Source organism: Haliotis asinina, chromosome 3, assembly GCF_037392515.1.
Source record: "Haliotis asinina isolate JCU_RB_2024 chromosome 3, JCU_Hal_asi_v2, whole genome shotgun sequence".
NCBI lineage: Eukaryota > Metazoa > Mollusca > Gastropoda > Lepetellida > Haliotidae > Haliotis > Haliotis asinina.
The window spans coordinates 57,272,538-57,293,221 of NC_090282.1; positions in this window are offsets into that span (position 1 = coordinate 57,272,538).

The following is a 20,684-nucleotide window of genomic DNA, read 5'->3' on the forward strand; positions in this document are numbered from 1 at the left end:
AAAATAGAATATTCCTCCCGCCATACGCTTTAATGGTGAATGTATTGTTACCATTTCAGTGTAGACTCTGAATGCAATACAAATGAGGCCGTCTCATGATAGTTTATTTCTCTAGTTTATTTTACAGGTAGGTACAAGTTACTGTAAAAGTCACTCTAACTATTGACCAGATATATTAACTCAAACTCCTGTTTTTATTTTGCCAATCCATGCAGAAATGCCCATTCATATGCATTTGTCGTTATAATAAGTATATCTTCACCGGCAGTTTTATGTATTTCATATCACTACATAGATAAAAGGAACATTGAAGAAGCTGTTAAATAGACGTACAGCCTGAGGAACATCCTCCCGGGGACATGTGCACATATGTTTATCAAAGGTTGTCTGTGCATGGTTCTGACACGATTTGTTTATTATGAAAACATCATATACCTTTTACATTAGCAAATGAGTATTCGAGCTGAAAAGTACGTGGCAGATTGGAAAAAGCTATCAAAGCTATGATTATTCATGTCATTTTATGTGTGCATATAGGACTTGTTTTGTTAAACTTTCTTTACCTTATGTATACATTTAGGCTAGTACACTGTACACGCAAAGAATACGAAACAGCCAAAACCGGTGCTTGGTTTACAGAAGACGTTACCTGAAACATACCACATGTGTGAATCACTATAGTGACCTCAAACACTTGCTCCCATTAAGCAGTTATTTAAAATCCATGTAATTGGATTTTGTGTCATTTTACCAAAATTGCTAATCAAACAAATAATCATAAACCAAGGGTTCTCTCTACGTTACATATAGACAAACGTGGACGTTCAGTTTTCAAAGAGCATGAAGTTTGAATGTATATTATCTTCTTTTTATGTATGATAGTTATAACAGTTTATAACTTGATAAAGATGAAACGATGGGTTACTGAAGATCAGTTCTGACCTGGATCTTTACGGGTATCGTGTCAAAGACGAGACGAAACTAAATACATCTAACTTATCTACTGTGATGTTTTGGAGGTGTTTGTAGTAATTCCAGATCTTGCGTAGCCTAAGAAAACATACCGACAAAATTGTGACGGCAAATGCTACTTGCCAATCTGAACCTTTCAAAGTGTCCATGTCTGCTGTGGGATTTGAATAGCATCTTGATCTGTGAATGCAATAACTGTCTGAATATAATCTGAGATCATCCGTTATCAAAGATAAAAGGCCGTTATGTTGTTACCTTCAACAGTATTTGTTCGTCTATCGCACTGGTACATATTGAAGCATAGCATGAATGTTTAGAAGACCGCTCATTTGATGATCAAAAAGTCAAAAGAAACATTTGTGTTCACTGATATATTCAAAAGGACTGTTATATGAGACACTTATGGAATACTTTCGGAGGTACATCATGAAAGACCCAGACTGTATGAAACAGTTTTCTCGTGCAACGAAGTATGCTTTGTAATAAACTTATCAAATATTATCTGAAGCGTAATTTCATAAATATTAATAATCCACAACTTTAGTGCATACGGCGATAAAAGACTTGAGCCCTACATTCCTTTGATCACCGACTGCATTTCAAATCGCAGTTTGGCAGTTAATAATAGGAATCACATAAATGTGTCGTTCTTATAAGGCGTTAGTAGAATGATGCAGACATACTCGAGACTGAAAGACAAGGACTGGGATGGGCTTTGTGGTGTATTGCTCACGGGAAGTCAAATAATATTATCAGGGGGAACACCTTGAACGTCTGGTCATTTTTGACAAGTCTTTAGCTACAAGGTACATCAAGATTCTGCTCTATATTCAATAACCCTGTGCATAGGAGGAAGGGCATCTCAGAAGAAGGCATCTCAGGAGGAAGGGCACAGAAGACGTACAGCAGCTTGTATGACCTCGTCTAGGCCCTGTGTACTTTAAAGAGCTTCTCTAGATCACAGGCGTTCGTGCGTGTGCATATATAAAGGATACTATGTGTCCACTCTGTCCATACTGTTAATGGTGTGTGTTTGCACTTACCGCAAGTGGGTCAAATGCCACGTGAAACAATGGGGTGAATATGAAGAAACGTTGTGGTCTGCAAATACAGTGTTCTACATTTGTATCAATAAGGGGCACAATTCAGATGACAGCAGGGTACGTGGATGCTCACTGTGAAGAGATGCGACTGCCCCACTATAGACACATGTGTCTGGTGCTCATATAACGGTCAATGTATAAATCGTAGAATGAGTCAGTTCAAAAGCACATTCCATTCAATGCATTGTGTATCTGATCAGAGTCTGAGTGAAAATTCAAGAAACTTCAACAATTGTTATATGATGCCAAGTACTATTTGTGTATGCCAATCTACCGATAGGCCAATGATACAATTACAACGGTCGGTCTGTGTAATGTCAGACACAAGAAGATATATCCCAGTTATACACAGAGGAAAAGATATTCTCATAAAAACGATCAGAGTATGGGACTATTCAGCTGACCATAATTACAGTATGTATCATTAGTGACATTTAGTTTTACCATGAAACTTCATCATATCGAGGATGTCTCATTTGAACGTAACTGTTGCCTTGATGGCGGATCAATAATTGACAGTTCGTGGGACGAGGAGGAAAAATAACATTATTTACCATCACCTCTAAGTATGCCAATATCCATTATTCAGATTGGTGAGTGATTGAGTTAATATTTAACGTCACATCGGCAATATTTCAGCTGTATCGTGACGAGATCATATTTGACATTGCCATGGAAGGCCTATCCTCATAAAGAAGTTGGAAAGTTAAATGATTCGATTCGTTTGAAAACAGTTTTGTGAGATACTACAAGGATAACTTAATTCGACGTTGATGAAGGGATAGGCCTCAGCATAGAGACTGCCAACAGGAGAAGTTCTAACAGACCCAAGACAAAGTCTTAGGCCTTGGTGGTGGACAGTATCAAGTAGTTGTAGTTTGTTTTCGTAGGCTTTCCCATATACGATGGGGCCATAACCAATGATTTTCGTCTTTAAGATGGTGCTACATTTGGTGCCCTTCCCATTGATTTTTGGGATAATATTCAAGACCTTAGACACAAGCGTACACAATGCTTGCACATAATTTTGGCAAGGTTGTCGTTTACTTTGTTTAAAAGTAGACTGTGCTTTATTCAAATCATGCACCATGGGGTGTCGACGGAAATAGTCGTCTGCCTTTTTCCATTCCTTTCTGGCTTGTTTGCATTTATCGTTAAGCCACGGTTTTCGAATATGTGGAATTGCAGAGGACCCTGGTATACAATGGCAGCAAGAAAATCAAAACAAAAAACACAAAGTTTCATTGCATCAGGAGCATTATTGAAACTTTCAGTTTCATGCTTGTCAACAGACAGTGTTTCATGCAAAGGCCAGTTAGCTTATTAACCTTCCATCTTCATGACGGAGAAACATCATACGTGGTTTACAGTACAGTTGGGAAATGGTCACTACCACAGAGCGCATCATGGACTGACAATTCAAATTCACAATTCTGCAATTGACATGTCAAGGGCCGAATATGTTCCTGTGTCACGATGTAAATATATATTTGCATAAATCATTGTTTGAAATAAAATCTTCCAGGAATTTACCTGGTGTGTGTTTGTGTTTGTACCTGAACTACTCCAGAGTGGGATGTGGCGATTTAGATCAACCATAATAAGACAGAGTTTAGTAAGTTCATTGTAAAGAGCGTGTAGGTCATCTATTTGAAGAGTTGGAGACGGTGGGCTATATAGACAGCATATTGTAAAAGCAACATACAACAGCTTAGTTTTAAGCGTGACACCTCTGTGGATAACATTCTGCTTAACAAGGATGGAAAATCCTTTATTTACCCTCACACCCGGGGTGATAAATAGTGTTACGCATTAAAATGTAGGCAACAGTATTTAAATAAGTCTCCTACACTAATAGCTGTAAATCATTAAAATTGGTCCTTAGTCCTCTGCAATCCACTGTGTTAGGGTTGTACTAGTCATTTTGTGGGTAATGCTCATATGGGTGGATACCTCCGTATCCATGTGCGCGAGCAAACCGTACTTGTACTATAGCACGGGATCTTGGAATGTCGCCATTAACTTCCATGACGAGGTAGCAAGGATGAGTCTTATACAGAATCAGAGTTGTCAGAATCAGAATGTGAGTTGCCGTTTGAGATTTTTATTTAATATATTATTTGTTTATTTTTCCTCATATTGAAATATAACGTGGTTCAGCAAACTTGTTCCCTGCCCACCACGGAGCGCCAACAAGGGCGATGTCAGCAAACTAACACCAAAGAGATACAGGATTGTTAGACTCCAGCAGATCTAGTTCAACCAGATTGTCCCATGACCTTCTGGATATATGCTGTTGGTAAGTATCTCAAATACTATCTGAAACTCTGTGAACAAAGATCCTTCAAAACAAGTAAAGTAATGAGTCAAGCGATGCAAAAGGTCGTAAACAAGGCTTTATATGACTAGCCCTTTCAAACACCCGTCTAGGTGAAGTAAGGGACGAAGTAATGTGTTGGGCAAGGAACACTGTTCCCGGAGGACGTGCCCTCAACCACCAGAACACTGTCCTCCACTGACACAGGGGAGCAACCCATGACAAACAGGTGACCCAATTCGGACCTACGACCAGCAACGGGGTACCGTGGACCGCAATATTCCCGGGTCCACAACGGGGGTTTGATGAGCTCTTAGAGTTACCCAGCACCCAACACGAAAAGTTGACTCTTCATGGGTGCCATTCAGATTTGTCTGATGAATATTCATAGGTTCAAGCAAAACCACCTGCTAAATAATAATTGAGTTAAAAATGTGTTGAAAGAGACACTGGCAATGTTAGAGTCACAACAGCGCTGTGAACACAATACCAGTTTAGTTTTTTCCTCCTCCAAGCCATTATTAGCATTTACAACGGATTATTTTCATTCTGCTTCGTTAATGTGTCATTGCTTTTGTTGTGTCAGACGTGAGCCAAATCTGTATGAAGATATGTATGTGGTATGGCAGTGAAAACACTACAACAGCTGGGAGCTTTGATTATTCGATTAGATGAGAAAGAAATGCATCTGTAAACGGCGCATACTTGGTACACATTACAGCTATGTGCTTAAAGAGGTTGCGGGCGAACATTGCGTGTTTAATTGGACCACTCGGCAGATTACATTGACGAAGAGACATTTTCCAGATCCTCGTGAAAGGTTTCTCATTTTGGTGTCATTGTTATGGGGAAGACAATTTCAGTATTACAGCCTAAAAGTGAATGCATAGATTCCAGCATAGATCCAAATATATTATAAGCCGTGATAGTCAGCAACATTTAAGCATTTGATGAGTAAGTGTTGTGAAGTATTAATCAGCTGCAGGCCACTTTCACTGCAATGCGATATAGGTTATTATGGTGTATTAGAAGGTAATTTGTCAAGTATCACTAGATGAATTTGTAAATAGTACCAATGATCGATACACGACTACATTTTAGATATACTTTCTCTTGTATAGTCTCTTTCTCTTATACACTGATAGCACATAAACCTAACAAGGTATTATCTTTCAAAGATTTTCCGTCATTAATTGTCAAAACTTGTAACGACTGAATTCTCAGTACAAAATGGTACTGTGCTCTGGAAATACCAGCTGCTTTCGGGGGAACGTTGCGAGAGACTGAAACTGGGTGAGGAATATCCTGACGCTTACTGTTGATATGTCGAAACACACTCCCAGATCAGAGATGTATACGACTAATTACATCAGTACGCAACGGCTTTTGCGCTTACTTTCTGTCCATTTCAGCACTTAATTTCTAGTCATCAGAGGTAACACTGGGCATGATTCCATACTTTGAGTTGATGTAAACCATGAGCCCCATTAGATTATCTCAGTGTTATCTCCAATGTATAATCAATGATTTCTTTGGCATACATTTGTGTGAGTGGTCTAAATAGTGCAAAATGAACATACACTTAAGAGACCGACAATTCATTTTATCTTGGGAAAGGAGAGTACTTGATTATTTTGTTCACGATGTCAAAACAAATACCTTTCAGTCTTATGTCCGGAATCAGCGGGTCTGTGGTGTAGACTGACGGTCCATACAGAATTGTGTTCTATTTAACGCCTACATGTCGGTGCAATGCGTGAATACAGAACGTAACTGCTAGTGTAAACAGTCTTAACTACCATAGTATCCTCTGAAGCAGATTTCATTCAAGGGACCAGGTTTGGGTTCCTGATAAGGAAAAAAAGAAGAACAATGATCCATTCTTTCTTTGGAACAAAGCAATGTTTTGGACATTTTTCTTGACATCAAAACATATACTGCTGTTGCTGGTGTAAGATCTGATCGTAGTGTTGCACAAGATCGGTATTCTGTTATGAACCGGACGGAAAGCTTTTTCCTGTAGCTTTCTGGTTCTTGAAAAATATCATTGGACAGTACCAGGAAACTTAAAATCAAGATGATGTAAGTGAGTTTTGTTCACACTATGAAGGATCATGAGATCAGCTATCGAATGAAATCAGAGGTTTGTGCATCTGTATTATTTGTAAAACATCAAGCTGTATGTAGGATGATATATAGACAATAGCTCCGCCAAAACATACGTAAAGCTTTAAGTATTTCACTTTGCGGAAGTTCCAATTAAAGAAATGAAAAACCGAGATGCTCACGATTGATGTGAGTCGTGGACTCCGGAACTGATATTATTCTGTCAACGCAAACATTTTTTCATGTTTTTCAGAAACGTTTCATTTTAGGATGTTCTCGTGTGTCAAGAATGCTGTTTAACATGATTCCACTGTGACGACCTGTTATTAAATCTTTTATACTGCCTGTACTCCCTCGTAAAGATAACGTAATATTGTTATTAAGGTTAACTGCACCTAACTCACCGGAAGAAGTCGGATATAAGAATATCTATACTATGATAGTCATACATATTGATCTTCCGAATTGGTATTTTCAAAATTAAACTTAAAGTTTTGTATTTGGTATATTTTAAAGGTCTGAGGTACACCTTACAGCCTTTGGGTTATTTAGGAACGACCAGACAACAAGATGACTCTTATCACTTAGTTGCTAGTGCACTCCTGCTAAAAGTGTTTCACTTGAACTTTATGTCATATATATGAAAAACTGCTAACATGTACATAACACTAGCCTCCTTCACTTGGGAGTACTAGTCGTTTTGGTCTTTCCTTAGAATATTGCCAAGAATACGTCTCATAAACAGAGGATTCTGCACTGAGAGAATCACACTGTTTCAGAACCACGTATTGTTTGTGCACGTGTAATGACTCTGAGTTCTTTTGTCCGTCACTGAAAAACAGCAAAAACTAATTGGGAATCATTTCCACGTTTTTGTCATTCCTTTACACCATGTGCAAAGAAATCCGGAACATAATTAGACATTTTGAATCGTCCTGTGTAAACCTGCAGAGAGTGTCGTCAAATCAGTGTACCACTCGTCCAAGTTCATATAACGATTAATGTGGCGCTTCAACAGCATTTTGTTTGGTTTATTGGATATATTTTAGGCAAAAAACTTATCGGCTAATACATCCCGATGTTACTGACATCAATACCTTCAGAACATTTACCGTCCTCACCGAGTACTAATCACGACACCTTTGATGCAATAGAAACGAAATGGTTTGGATGGGCCACTTAAATTCAGGGATGCCTGACATATATATTTGTTGTGTATATATGTCTTCGGAAAAGTAGAAAAAAAAGTCATTTTCAGAATCTATTTAAATCCTTTATTTGAAAGCTGGGTTTTAGTTACAGTGATTCTTCTCACTGTCGGGATTATATGCACTCTGAAATTGATACTTGTGACATTTGCCTTGTTTCTGTTTGACGTACGACGTACGACAACCATTATACCCCGAGTTTCACAAAGTCGTTATTATTTCTCAAACAGAATACATATCTCTTGAAGATATAATATGACAATCATTATGTCTGTACAATACTTCTTTAATGCGATCCTGTGTCAGTGAGAAGCTTTAGATCAGACGTTTTCAACGTCTCTATTTCAAATACTTTCAACGCAGATGATGTTTGTAACAACATGAACCTAATGGTAAAGAACGACTAATTCCGCCGAGGCACAAGTGCTTGGCTCCTTTCGTTGTTTGTTTCTTTTCCTACCGTTTGCTCGTCAATTACGTGCATTCAGCTGCTCAATGCATACCGTTTAACCATAATTACTTGGCACTTTCATTCTTTGTGTTTGCCATGCGCCACCTGAGATACGCCAGTAATCTTTTGTAAGGCAAAGACTGTTTGCACATAAAGCCAACAAGCTTCTCTCAGTTGACAAGTAACTTCCCCGTGATTCCATTATGTATTTGTGCACAGCAGCTCAGGATATCAATGACTCTGTTATATCTTTGTTAAAGGACTATTACAACCCTCTGCTGCAGGAGCTATATCGCAGAATCCACACATTGGATTACGATTCTTACGGCATGGTCTGGGACATAGCTTGGGCCAAAGTAATATTTCTATATGAACCATTCCATAGCAACGAAGAGCTTTTGTTCTCGTCACGATATGGCTAGAATATTGCCGATGTGACAATAAATTGTAGCTCACACACTTATTCCCTCACTCCTCAGACGTTGACAGCATTGTTCGGTTATTTTCGAAAACGAATCATTGGTAAGGATGCTTTGCGATGAAAAAACATTTATAAAGACAGGTTTCCCGAAGGTCTTCAAGTAATTGGATTAATGTTGGTTTAGATCTGTTGGGATATTTCAGTTTAGGTATTGAGAGTGCTTGTCGTTACTTATATCTGATATCTTTGCCCACTGAAGTGAACAGGTATTCGCCGTGTTTACTTGGTACTGTTATTTTCTTTCCAGTAGAAAGGAAGAGATTAGGAAAAATAACGATCTTTCTTCTTTAATATATTTTTGCTCGTTAGTGGAGGTGCAACTTGAGATTGTGTTGATTAAGCATGTAAAACACGTTAGGTTTCTGAGGCATACATACACCTGCTTCTCCGTCACACCAACAAGTAGCATTTATTTACAAGGTGGTAGGGTTACAGTTAAATATATTCCGGCTTGGTTTAAGTGATGTAAGCTTTCAGTTGCAACCTAATATCATGACATCAGGCTCCTGCTTTACCTCCTCTTGAATTTTAGATATGGCTTTTAATGCCAAATTATTTTAGGATTCTATAACTATATGTAATGGAATACATGTACATTGTGTCCTGTTATGCGAGCATATATGCTCCAGAGATAAGGCAAAATATAAAATGGCACCTCTACCCTCACTGTTGTGTTCAAATATTAAAATTTTATAGTAACAACAGTAAATTTAAATATCATTCTAGGTCCTTGCTGCAACTATACTAACGGTATAAAATACAAACTAAAATGATGAATTGTCTCTCTATAGTTATGTGTAGTGGGAAAAAGAACTTTTCAGAAAATCGCAATGATGAAAGAAGGAGATAAATCAACAGTAGAACATTTGCACAGGTTTTGTTGTGTTTCACTAAAAGCCTAGCATCACCGACGTTCTGGTTAATTTATAGCCTCTTATCTCTGGTGTGCGCCCAGATCGTCAATCATCAAAGTCGATCCATCATCCGAGCGGCAGAATGTTCATCCGCTCTGCGTATTGCTTATGATAAACATTAGGTTTGGATAAGTGAAATGTTTATAACAGTTATTGCTGTGTGTATTTGGATTAGTAGATTGTTTTGAAACTTTGAATCGTCTACTTTTTCAATGCTTTTGCTGGTATATTGCTGTCTACAAAAACATCTTGTAACTGAGATTTGAAAGAAGGCACGAACAAAATAATTCATGCGTCCAGCTCCTAATTTCCAGGCTAGACCTGCTCAACAGCGCTTTTCAAGAAAACATTATTACCTGAAAATGTGTACTCACAAACTCTTGGTTTTATAAAATACATTGCTATAATTTGGGTAGTGGTGGTAGTTGTATACATTTATTATTATTTATGAAATACGGGCACATGAATGATACTTACATGTAAAATGCATGCGAGATGTTCAGCCTTCTTATAGAATTGTGGGAGATATTATTCGGGATCTTCTGATTCTGACTCAGTTTTACCTGTAATGAAAGAACTGTCAGAGGAACTGTTCAGACTGCATGTATGGTTGGGACTCGTTCGATTTTAGGTCTCTCTTCTATCTCGTAAGAAACACGAGTGATCTTCAGCTAAATGTCATGCGATAGAGAACTCGGTTGCTTTTGTTTCGTATTTTCACTTGAGAATTAGTTATTCTCATCGATTCGTCCAGACTCTGTAGAATCGAGCTATATAATATTTCCCCTTCAGACGAGAGTTGCAGACATGGGGAAAATCAATATATTCCCGACATTTTCTTCGCTTTTGGACGATTATATATAACAAGAGATCTTTGTATGATGCTCATTATCTAACTGTAGTTTTCTTCATATATTCATTTGTAAAACTAGTTTGAAAACCAGGTCTCTCGGGTAGCAACTGGCACAATATTTCAGCTTCGACTTGCATTTGGTTGTATGTTGTTGTCTCTGTGACATATGTCACATTTGGGATTTCACTTTCTCAGTAAAGTACAAATTCTAGTACTTTCTGGGGGTTGAGTCCCATCCGGGATTCGAACCCGCACCCTCAGAGTCAGGCACCTAATCGCCAGCACACAAAGTCAACCTCCTAACCCGCGCAGCCACCGCGACTTCTCAGTTATCAGTCATCAGATATCAAAGTTCAATTGAATAAATGAAGCAATAGTCGGTAAAGTGTAACTTGTGTAGCATCGCATTACAAGTATGGTAATGTTTCACAAACTGCGATGGTAAAAAGCTTCCCTCGTGATTAACGTTTTTGTTGACGGTGTCTTTAATATTTCATCCAATTTACATTTAATGCCACCTTGCAAGTATCTGATAAATTCAAAAGTCCAAATGGCACCAACATTAAACACATAGTACAGCTGCAGAAATTCCTTAACCAGGATTAAGGTTTGCCCTAATCGCTGCATTGTTGTTGTGACGATAAACACGTGTCTAGTTCTAAAGTTAAAAGAACAAAATTAGATTCTTGTCTATGTACGGCAATTTGACATGCCCCAAACAAAAAGAACTCTCTCTCTCATATGATGGCTTTTACACGTTTGATGAAGTTACGTATGTCCTTTTCAATAAATGTGGAGCTTAACTGCCAATAACTGTAGGTGGAAATTTATTAAGTGCACCGCCACTAATATTGTCCCTTTGTGTGTGCGCGCGTGAGAGAGAGCGAGAGAGAGGGGGTATGTATGTATGTATGTATGTATGTATGTATGTGTGTGTGTGTGTGTGTGTGTGTGTGTGTTTGTGTGTGTATATATATATACATTGAAATATAAATTTACCACAGTGGTTTCTACATGTTAGCATTTCCAATGTGTTTGTGGTCAGCTATATCTTACCCAAAGACTCGACTCGACGCTGAAACAAATTACATAGTTACATGGCTGCGTTCCAAGATACGTCCCAAAATCATACTGTCAACGTCGCAGCTGTTAGTTCCATGTGATAACGTAAATTCGTTTTTCTTCCTTGAAGTATTTAATGTTCTTGTTGCGTCAATGACGAAACATTGATTTCTTTGAAGGCTTGCTGTAAATCTGAATAAATATGTGTTTGGTACATGTCATTTCCTCTGGCAATGGTTTGTGATTACTAAATTGTCGCAGCCAAAAAACTTTGCTTCTAGCGCCAGTGTTATGACAAGCATTTTACAAAAAAAGTACCCCCAAATAAACAGTATGATTTCGTGTGTTAAAATTAGAACCATGTACCAACGGCATTGAGACATCTGCAACTTTTTGGTAAAACGGTCTTCATAAGAATGTTAGATTCGACAGACACACACAGGCTTCCATTACATGTAGAATGTTGAGTATTTGCATACCTGGTATGTCTAGACAGTGTCTTTCTCTTTGCAACAATTTACCATGGAACACATCTAAGAGAGGTTCAATTTGACAGTGCAACTGCATGTGGAGCCACAATAGTTTCTGTCAAATCGTGTATATATTCACACACACAAACAACAATGCGTGGTCACGATTACTCAGGATAATACCCGTATGGAACATGTATTGCAATGTTACCATTGAAGATGTTTTGATGAAGACGAAGAATGGTTTCTTCAGGAGGGATGAACACACGTGAATAAAGGAAAGGAGCTGACATTGTGCCATAACGTTGTAGAGATGTTAGGTCATGATCACTGTGCAGTTGTTTCATCATTGTTGTGAAAACATCATGGTGCTTGCTGGAAATGCTAATAATTGGCCTGGTGTTAACAATTATCATTATTGATGCGTCTTCTCTAAAATACTACTCTAACTTGTTGTTCTGTTCCCTTTGATGCCTTGCATGTGTAACAGCTGCACATAGTTATGAAGCTGTTACCGTCTACCTTAAGCTGTAGATCTCAGTCGCCTGTGTGCACATGTGCTTGCAATATCTCGACTAGCCTTTATCGTTATGTTGGCTGTGCACATTGCTGATAATTAACCATCCATATCGCGATGGTTAATTACTTGCCGTATTTATTATCACCCTGGCAATAATGGTATGCAATAAATAGAGGCTTTAGGTCGAGAAGGTTAACATATGGTTTACCAAGACACGTCTAACTATGTAGGCTAAATGATATATATAAATAATCATTTATAAGAAACTGTTTTTCGAGTTTTTCTTTGTTTTGTGCAGTTAATTTAATGATCTGTTGATCTTTTTGGAGCTAGGCATACTGCACAGTACCCTGCTAAACATATTATTATCTTAGCTCACACATAAATATCTCAAAGATGAGCGCTCTTCTGTCGTTTTCAATATACCCCCACTTACAAGAGTGGTGCATTGCAACATACCCTACGACTAATAGCAGCTCATTCGGTTTTTCGTGGTAGTCCCTTTTTCATCTCGAATAACATTAAATGACGCATGGTGCGCGGAAATTGCCGATGTTTTGCGAATGGAAGGAAGATAACTCTAAATCTGTTTTTCTTGTGTCGTCAGCAAAATCTAGCGATGGCTACGAAAACATTTGACCCTCTTTCCAATATATTAATTTTGACAAAATGTTCAAATGTCCCTATGAATGTTAAGAAGGGGAAGTACAACACGGCGGCTTTACTAAGACAATAACTACAGGGAAAAACAGCAAGATGCAAGATTCGAATCGTCTGATTCGCACCGATTGGCTGAAGTGTATGATCCGATATACCCATGATTGAAACAGTACAAAATTCACATTGAGGTGTTCGGGCCCACATAAAGAAACATCGAGAGTACCTCAATCCATGGTCACCCTTGTGACCAGTGAACAACTTGTAATATCCATTCATGGAAACATTCACCCAAGAACATGGATGGTTCCGTAAATACATGTATTTAGCAGACATTGTATTGATCTTCAGAATTGTACGTAATCTACTCTGGGATTTGTATTTATATATATGTGTGTGTATATATTTCAAACGTGCGTTCAAATAGAAACAGGTATACCATCCATCCGATATCTTGAAAACGTATGTGTTTCTTTTGTATGTATAGTCTTTTAGCGTGAAGTGTCAAGAGTAATTCAGTCTTTAAAATCATTTGAAAAATGATTGCAAACGTGGTAACTGTTAACGGTCAGATAAACAGGATCCACATCACAAAGTTGTAATACATTGGGGCGGCACAAAGCCAGACGCGAGCCGGGATGAGCCTACGACAGGTTACCAGACATTTCCAGGTCCACCTCAGTGCCATTTTACGCACGCCAGGCTCAAACTGGAACAGTGAAAGGCCGTCAACGCGATGGCAGACCTCGGAAAACCACTCCACGTGAAGATCGTTATCTTGTGACGTCAACACATCGCAAGAATAGTGGCAGAATATATGAAGTGATTCTTTTCTAAATCGACCACCATGATAAACTGTAAATGGATGATGGGTATGATGTTAAAGGTCACATGCAACGTAAAACACAACTTTGCAAATTCTGGTACCTTTCGGTATGCACTTACCGAAACAAATCATAAAAAATGCCAATTCAACCTATAAAGTTGAAAAAAACGCGATGAAAAAAAAGCCCGCGAAATCGGAGTTCAAACGTTACACTAAATTCCCCCCAGCGCTGGGGGAAAACTGGTCTCAACAGCTGTGCTGCGCTGCGTCCATAACGCATGCGCAGTGAATAGTTTCGCGGAGCTTGAAACAGTATGCATGCCCAACGTCTGAGGTCGTGAGCAGTAGTCTAATCTGGGTTGTGTACACAAACAAGTAAATAATCTACTCGTTACGTCAAAAAACTTGTTGATTGTGGTAAGCAGTCTCTGTCACAGAGAAAGCTCAGTGTCTGCCTGTCTGCTAAAGACAACATGCAACACACAGCTTCAATCATTGACCACGTGCAATTTGAACTTAACACCTATCAGACAATACGACATAAAGAAAATATGTTGATTTATGACTCGTGCAACCGAGTCCCGTGTCTGCCACATTATGTAATTAGGCACATGTGATATATATGACATGTTTTTATGTCTGTGGGTTGCAAACAAACTACATTCATTATTTTCGGATGACTGGATCTGACGGAAACTGGCGCAAACTCTTGTCAATTTCAAGTCCTGCTTTGTACTTGGACGAATGACAGATTCCAGCCACGCAGCAGTATATGATTTTGTTTGACAACAGTATATGAATCCATACTGAAACGACGCATCAAGTACACAAAAAGAAGTTGTTATCCATAAAGAATCTTACTTCCTTGTGACTGGCTATACTTTCAAAATGCCCATCAAACAGATCATCTTTCTGCACACATAATGAACCCTCAGCATATCAGCAAATGAAACAGCCAATCGGAAGCCGTCGTTACACTTGAGTGCATATCCACCCGCTATGACTGGGTTCGGTCTCCCGAGGGCTTCGTTTCTGGGGAAGTAAACCCAAGTACAAAATATTGCACTTTTGAATCGCTATTGTACGCTTATAATTTTGTTTATTTGGGGTTTTTTTAAAGCAGCAATGTATATTATATGTCATAAATAAGTGATAGATGTGTTTTAATTATGTTTGAGTTTTTGGTTGCATGTGACCTTTAAAGAATAAGCCACAAATAAATGTATTTCGTCGTTTTTTCAGATGAGAAACCGTTTGCAATTACAAACAGTGTAACGAGTTAATGACACTGAATGGCGAATCGTTCAGAGTTCACTGTTCGCTGCAGTGTTGAAAACGCCCCAGTAGAGGTTGTATCACTAGAATATCACAACTGATATCAGTGTCAGTGGGATGGTTTATCCGGTGTCCGTGGAATTATCCCTCATTGTATCATTTTAGTTGCTGCGGGATTACACGTGAAGTGATCTCAATCACGATGAGCGTCAAATGTCAGTTACCATCGAGCATTCGAGCAGTTACCATCGAGCATTCTTCATAATATCATTGCAGCAAATCAAAGACATTATATATGTACAGCTTCGACACTCTATGTCTGAACACTGCTGTTCAAAACTGTGTGCAAAGCTAATGTGTAATGTCGCATTCACGTTTTTATTAGCCCGTATCTTTTACTTCTTCTATATGAAATACGTGACTACATTTAGGAAAAATAAAACCATTAAAATATGTTTTCTTACTATAAATTAGATGTCTTATTCTGAAAATGTGTTGTTATTCAGTATAATGGATGAACCTTCTGACCAAGGATTGTCTGAAAACTGTCTGTTTTTCCACGATAGAGAGTTCTTAACAAATGCATTCCTTGTTCCCTGGTGGCGTGCCTGTGAATACCTCGACAAGGTACCGCACTGAAAACACCAATAAACCATGCCCTGTCACCTTCTCTATCTACTCGCTTCTTTGGTTATCAAACTACCCCTAGGTGGAAAGAGAACTATAAATCAATGTGAGATGGTGGTATTCCGTGTCACCAGTCTTGTGAGCCATAAGCACTAACCGTGATGATACCAGAACCAATTGACTTTCAAGCTTGTCATCACATGAATGCCTCCTTGCGTATAACATAGACTATATCTCATGGTTTTATGGTTTTTCAAACATGACATATTCTATTACGAGTGCTATATGAAGATTGACTATGTAGAACCATGCATTGATTGACAATATTCTATCCTCCTCCTGAATTAAATACAAACATTATGAGAAGTAGAAAAACGTGGTCACACATATAGCTTTATATGAACAAAAACATGGAATTTCACGGCAAAAGTTTTACACATGTATTGTAATTTACTTGACAGTTGTTTATGTCACATTTCATTTTGGAATGAACCTAAGGTTTAGTAAACCTCTGCGTAATTGGTGTATGAGCATACCATATCATTATCAATATTTACCTTGGAAACTTCAAAGTAAGATCAATTCCTGTTTGGAAAAAAATAATGACAGTAAACCAAAATTCATGTCAGTCAGCTAGAGCAGTATGTTCAAAAACTGCTTGTGTTTTAATAGGAACGAATTCACTCAACTCTTGTCACACAGGGATATTGATTATTCAGATGAACTCTAACACATATGTCTTTCATTTATTTGTTGTCTTGAAATATGGTTTCTTTAGAACAAAGGTATCATTTAACGTTTCTTCGGCTTCATCAATTGCGATGTTACATGAAAAGTGAGCCTGTATGTGTTGTGTCACAGTAAGGGTGGTCGAGTAGCCTAGTGTCTGAAACGTTAGCTCGTCACCTCGAAGACGTGGTTTTGATTCCCCACATATGTGAGAAGCACTTTTCTGATCACCTCAGTTGTTATATTGCTGGAATATTGCTAAAGCAATGGAAAACGTAGCTCTCTCACTATGTCGGTGAGCCATGATGTGTAAGGACATCCTAAGAGAATACTGGTCCTTGTCAACTGACTCGTTTCACATGCCATGTCTTGCATTTCCGTCATCTGGATGTATAAATACTGTAAAGATATTTTACTTTACAAAAACCTAATGTAGTTTAGGTAATAGAAATGACGTCGAATTTAGAGTTGGTAAAATGTATTCTGAGAGAAGATGAATGCCGTACTGTGACATATCCATGCTTTCTTCTTGTCTTCGACAAGACACTGAATGTCAGTAGTTCTCCAAAATATATATCATACAGGTACAGTTATTACGCAAATACACTTGACCAGTGAATACATTCATATTGCATATATTTTTATTGCAATCGCCTCAACAGAAAGTGATCAATGTGATCTATTCAAAGAAAATTTTGTGAGTCTTGTTCTGCAAATACCAGATACGGCAATAATATAAGAGTAACTTCTTTCAGTGGCATTTAGGAGGATTGATGGCTGATACAAATATATGAATGAACAACTTCTGCTTTCCATAGGAGTGACGCTTCGGTGTACGTTCTAATTCCGTTACCAAGCAAGTAATACACAGAATATGGAGGCATGTATACATATATGAAGAAGTGTGTACACTGATTGAATTAAGGACAATAATTTATGGGGAATGCTTCTGTGCCTAGATTACAAGGAGTACTTGTGGATGCACCATTATATGTTCCGATTCCAAATCCCCGTGGATGTCAGTAATTGAATTAATCCTAAAGGCACTAATGTCGGAAACGGTTTTTATTCGCTTTATTCAGAAGAAGGGTAGAGGTATATTCATTTTCATGGTTGCTAAATTGGACTAAATCTCTAAATTTGAACTATTCCAGTAGGTATTATAGTTTTTGATCGCGGAGTTATTTGTGCTCACGGAGTCGTTAAGAATCTCTGTAATCGAGGTATATGATGTTGCACGTAGTGGACAAGCAGCTTAAGGTGTTAATGAGGGCCAAATACGGTATGTGTGTACCGGTCTTGACAAATGGGGTTATATGCTGAACCACTGAGGTACCACGTCAAAGTTTGATCCATTCACAGACACAGTGTTTGTTTGTACCGTCAGTGTGTCTTATGCAGGAGCGCCATCGTCCAAATATTACTAAAACAATGCACCGAAGCCATGTGAGAGTTCATTGTAATTATTTATGATGGACCAGTGTTCATTATTAAGCTTTGTCGCTACACTAGTTTATAATGTGCGTTGTCATCCACCCTGATCCACTGTCAGTTTCATTAATCATGGTATATCACATTTATGGACCCAATTGGTCATCCCCCTTGACTGTATCTGTCATTACATCAACTGTACAAGGAAGTGCTATTGTTGCTCTACCTGTCCATTGTTGAGTCTTCGCCTGTCCACTGCCTGTCCACTATATATGCTGCATTGTCAAGTAGCCCGGTACTCCGATAGTCTAGACAAGGACGACCCCGAGCAGGATAATGCCGCTCATAGGAAACGCCCTGGACTTGAGCTGGAACTCCGCTCACGTCAGTCAGTTATAGTTTTGTCCATGTCAGGTCTTGTGTAACCAAGTGTGAACTAAAGACGTTTGAAATCAACGTCTTGGTTTTCGCCAACGCACACGTCATCGTATTTCTGAGCCAATTCCCCAGTCGACGCATCATATGTATGCGCTGACAGTACTGTGCCTTAAATGGCAGAATGACTACACGCACAGTTGTTTACGATCTCCTTGTCTATAGTCTGTCAAAGATGCGAGTCTAGAATATGCGGCAAGCCTACCCTTCCATATTTCACTTGGCTCCTTTCCATTTTTAGATTTAGATTATTTAGGCAAAATATGTAACAGTTCATTTCAAAGTCGAGATATATACCTTAAGCTGCACTGACAGAAGACACTCATTATGCTTGTTTGTTTTTTCAAATGTTCTACAATTATGAAATTGTGCAATTTCGGTGGTTAGACAGGCGTGTGCCATACCTCGTCCGTTGCCTTCAAACCTTAGGCAGGTTTAAATGTCATAAATGGCACATTGACGGTTTATACCATAATGTCAAGGGTGTCATGAAGAATGTGCGTGTCAGACTCAACAGGTTACGCTGTATTATTCCTATGATGATATTTCAGATACGTGTTGACTGAGTAGAATGTTAAATCTAAGACATTTGCAAAATAGCGAAATGTCCAGCGAACTGGGAGAATACTGCTGTCAAGAAAACATTTCCATTGGGTGTATTTATATGCACCGATCGTACATGTGTGTGTGTCTGCGTGTTTGTGTGTGTGTGCTCGCGTGTGCGTGTATGTTCATTACCGGTCAGTATGCTCATCTGCCGAACTGCGTGTTAAGGGAATACTTTTTTCAAGGACTATAGTCTCTAATACAGTTATTTGTGTACATCGATCGAAACGGAGCATACATATCTGTTCATCATTTCTCGCAAAGAAATAACGAATTAAGTGAGTGCACATGACTGAGTTGGCATTTAACGTCACATCGGCAATATCTCAGCCATATCGTGATGGACACAGTTTATACTGTGAAAAAATGAAAACAAACTGAAGAGTAAACCCTGTCGACGATGGGCAATCAAAATAGCAACTCACAGAGTAAAACTGTGGCTGTGACTGGACCCGCTTCGCTTTCGACTGACACCGAGTTTCACTGTTTGATACTATGCATTATTCAAAAATGGAAGCTCATGAAATAGATGTATGAATCGTATTATCAGTGCTGCATTTAGCATAGACAGATTGGGTCCACATTAGGTCTGGATACGACACATTATCTAGTCAGGACTGATACTGAACAGACCAGAACTAAGCACGTAGAGTGGAGTAGGTTCAAGAGGAAGAACAGCATAATCCATACAAACGACGAAACGAACGGAACGTAAGGTTTTTAGAGTACAATTTGTCAGGGTTAATGACTGTTTGTCATAAATTCCTTGCAGGAGTCTTTCCAGGAGTCTAGAATCTGAACTATTCTGTGTAAGTGTAATCACAAATATGACGTATTTTACATTTGAAAACGTTCGAAAAGGTATTGTCCATACATAACAAGGAACTAAAATCTGTAAGGTCATCACGATATGGCGATGAGTTTACACTTGAAGAATATATTTCATGTCCAGTAAATGTCAAAGTGGTAATTCTAAAAAGTCCAAGAAGTTTAACAGTATAGGCACTTAGGAATTACATTGACATTATCGTACAATTCAGTTCACTTTCAAGTGGGAATGGGTGGCTATGATTTGCAACAAAACTGAAATAACAACATGTAGACGAAAGTCGAGAATGTATTCTTCAGTGATCTTATGAATAAAATTATACGACAGAATTCTCTTCGAATAGCTGTGTACTAAAGAGGGGTAAATCAATATCTTCTTATCACGTATGTAATGATCCGATATTAATAGTTTGATATGTCTGCAGATTTATTGTGTGCAAACCATCATTTAGATTGTCCTAGAATGTTCGGTGAATGATTTGGGTGAATCATATTACAGCAAGTATTAATCAACAATGCAATCTATTTCGTGAAATATTCATTTCAAATAACAACAGTTTATCTAAATATCTCTCGGTTTATCTACAGAACAGTTTGGCTGCAGTCAAAAGGTCAACATATTCAACTATACTGTGAAGAGATCAGGTGTTACCGTCATTACAGGTGGAGGTGTGCGTGTAGCTAGCCATAGCAGGGTTTAAAAACTAAAATCTGTCACTTCCTATTCATGAACCATCTGATATTGCAAGCGCATTATCTTCAGGTTAACGGTAATGACAGAACGAGATAATATCATTACCGTGTAACGCTTTG